The sequence below is a fragment of the Bubalus kerabau genome, chromosome 4 (genome assembly GCF_029407905.1).
Source record: "Bubalus kerabau isolate K-KA32 ecotype Philippines breed swamp buffalo chromosome 4, PCC_UOA_SB_1v2, whole genome shotgun sequence".
Lineage (NCBI taxonomy): Eukaryota > Metazoa > Chordata > Mammalia > Artiodactyla > Bovidae > Bubalus > Bubalus kerabau.
Window position 1 is genome coordinate 118,475,532 of NC_073627.1, and position 3,595 is coordinate 118,479,126.

Genomic DNA, 3,595 nt, shown 5'->3' on the forward strand with positions numbered 1-3,595 from the left:
AATATTCCATTGTGCATATATACTGCATCTTTAGTCATTCATCTGTTGATGGATATTTAGGTTAGCTCAGTATCCTGGCTTATGTGCAGAGTACATCATGAGAAATGCTGGGCTGGATGAAGCATAAGCTGGAATCAAGATTGCTGGGAGAAATATCAAAAACCTCAGATACGCAGATGACACCACCCTTATGGCAAAAAGTGAAGAGAAACTAAACAGCCTCTTGACGAAGGTGAAAGAGGAGAGTAAAAAAGCTGGCTTAAAGCTCAACATTCAAAAAACTAAGATCATGGCATCCAATCCCATCACTTCATGGCAAATAAATAGGGAAGCAATGGAAACAGTGACAGAATTTACTTTTCTTGGGCTCCAAAGTCACTGCAGATGGTGACTGCAGCCATGAAATTGAAAGACGCTTGCTCCTTGGAAGAAAAGCTATGACAAACCTGACAGCATATTAAAAAGCAGAGACCTCACTTTGCCAACAAGGTCTGTATAGTCAAGGCTATGGTTTTTGCAGTAGTCATGTTTGGATGCAAGAGTTGGACGATAAAGAAGGCTGAGCACCAAAGAATTGACTTTTGAACTGTGGTGTTGGAGAAGACGCTTGAGAGTCTCTCAGACTGCAGAGAGATCAAACCAGTCAATCCTAAAGGAAACCAATCCTGAATATTCATTGGAAGAATGGATGCTGAAGCTAAAGTTGCAATACTTTGGCCACCCGATGCAAAGAGCCAATTCATTAGAAAAGACCCTGATGCTGGGAAAGATTGAAGGCAGGAGGAGAAGGGGACAACAGAGGACAAGATGGTTGTATGGCATCACCAACCAAGTAGACATGAGTTTGAGCAAGCTCTGGGAGATGGTGAAGGACATCTGGGAAGCCTGGCGAGCTGCAGTCCATGGGGTCACAAAGACTGAGACACAACTGAGTGACTGAATAGCAACAAATGTCGTGGCTATTATAAATAGTGCTGCTATGAACATTGGGGTGCATTTTTTTTTAACTATAGTTTAGTTCCAGGAGTGGCCTTGCTGGATCATATGGCAACTCTATTTTTAGTATTTTGCAGAACTTCCATGATGTTCTCCATAGTGACTGCACCCATTTACATTCCCACCAACAATGCAAGAGAGTTCCCTTTTCTCTACACTTTCTCCAGTATTTGTTATTTGTAGAGTTTTTAATCATGGCTATTCTGACTAGTAGGCAGAGATACCTCACTCTAATTTTGATTTTCATTTCTCTAATATTAATTAACTTTAAACAGTCACATGAGGGGTAGTAGCTATCACTTTGGACAGTGCAATCCTGAGCTATGGAAGGCAGTCCTAGAATGGATACTTAAACCAGTGATGTTTCTTTCTCTTATGCAAGGACTTCAGTTTTATAACCTGAAAAATGAAAGAAAACTAATCTGTTAAGTCACAAGATTTTTATGAGGATCAAAAGAGATAAGAAATGTGAAAGTACACAGTGATGATAAAAACAGAATCCTCTACCAATGCAAGACATTCCAATACGGTAAGTACTACATGCTATGATAGATAATAGATAGACAGATAGATAGGCAGACAAGCACATATGTAGGAAGAGAGGGCAAAAGGATGGTTGCCATTTTATAAATTCTGTCTTTCCTACAAGATGACTTTTGCTTCCTGGAATCCTTCTTTTAAACACGGGAAGGGAAGGAATGAGTTCAGATTCTTCTGAACTGGTAAACCTCTCAGCATATTTTGAGAAGGGAGCTGACCCTGCAGCTGGAAGTTCTCTATCATTCTAACAAGAGGTATTCTGTGCCCTATGGTTAGCTATGGGATCTGATTGCCAATTTCTGGGAATAGAGAAGGACCCCTTCAGAAACCTCACAGCAGCATGTTACACAAGGAAGGGGAAGAGGAAAAGGAGTGTGGGGTGGAAAGAACCTGGGCTGGGGCTCGTGTGATAGTTACAAGAGGTGGAGCAGCAGTGAAGGAAATTTGGTGGAGCCAAGTGGCAAAACAGAGGCGGAGTGGGTACGTGGAAGGTTAGTGACAATGTTAGAAACCTGGAATACCCAGAAACTAAAGCAGGAGCTCTCACACCTGAAAAAATGTGCTCTTTCATTTCAGTGAGTACTTACTGTGCACTTGAACTGCATGGATCGATAAAATAAATATCCATGTCCTACTCATACCCCAATAATCCAGTAAGGAAAAATCTTACAGCATTTTATCCAGAGCAGTTGCCCAATATGGAAGGGTGGCTGCTGAACTGAAATGTGGCTACCAACCTTCTGAAATGCAGCTAAAGTATAAGAAACATACCCAGTTTCAAAGACTTAGTACAAAAGATCATGTAATATACCTCCTTATTATTTTTTAATATTGATTTCATGGTGAAGTAACATTTTCAATATACTGCATTAATTATATTACCAAAATTAATTCCACCTGTTTCTTTTTACCTTTTTAGCCGTGTGCTATGGAAAAATTACAATTATATATAATATATATACTATATATATATATATATATATATATATATATATATCTCACATTATATTTCTATTGAGTAGTATTGATTTTGAGTCAACCCAGCTGAAAGTGGTCTGAGGTTCGCCTGAACTCTTATTGTGAATATTTGTACATAGCGTTGGGTACCAATATACCTGTGAGAAGAAGGATGAGCCCTGAAAAATGTCTGCAGCAGGAGTTGTCAAGTGGAGCCTCTCTGAGAAAGAGATTTAATAAATGCCATCAAAAGACCCACATTTCATGAAGAAGTATATTCTTGCTGCAAATGAACCCTCTCAGTCAAGTCTTTCCAGCTTGACTAGATTCCCTATAATCTCTTAAATAGAATCTTTCCTAATGTCCCTTCCCCTAAGGCTAGACAGTTTCTTTGATCCATTAAAACATATATACACACACACATACATATCTTTATACTTGAAATGTATGTATTCACACATGCAACTCACACAGATTGCACAGCCTTAATTTATAGACCATTTGGGAAAAAGCAAGCCTTAGGGAATACTTGACACGTCTTTCTTGCTTGCTTGTTCCTGTAAGAATCTACATAGAATTTTGTCTTCTCTCAGGAGGTTTCAACTCCAGTGAAAGGTCTTATGACTGGAGATTATTAGATAAAAGAAAGGATCTCTTGGACTCCTGGTTTTTGAAGACAGCTTCATGTGTTACTCTCATCTGACAACATTGTATATTCATATATGTCTATAAACTTACTGGAGATACTATTAACAATGACCACTGTGCAGGAAGCAATGATGCAAGCCTTCTTACCACCTTTACTCGTGTGCTTATGGGATAGATGATTCTTTTATCAGGAGCTACTAACATAATCTTTTCTTTAACCATGGGATTCTTGAGGTCTAAAGAACTACTTCAGTGACCAAGTTAATCATTTTGGAACATAGCACTCTATGTACATTTTCACATTTATCTGTTATGTCCAAAGAAGAACATATGCATTTACAGAAGGCAGTCACCAAACCAATTTCATTTACAAAGAGAGGTTATGCATTCACACTCCTAACACGTTGATGTTAAGTGGACAAGGGCTGTGGGTCACGTAGTGCTGTATCTCTAA

General features: G+C 38.9%; 1 long non-coding RNA gene across 1 annotated transcript; it reads left to right on the plus strand.

The window, feature by feature from the left end:
- The first annotated feature begins 1,384 nt into the window (after window positions 1-1,384).
- Window positions 1,385-2,737, plus strand: LOC129651581 (uncharacterized). The gene is made up of 2 exons (XR_008714212.1): window positions 1,385-1,525; window positions 2,634-2,737. It is a non-coding gene; the product is annotated as an uncharacterized LOC129651581 (long non-coding RNA).
- Window positions 2,738-3,595: the final 858 nt, after the last annotated feature.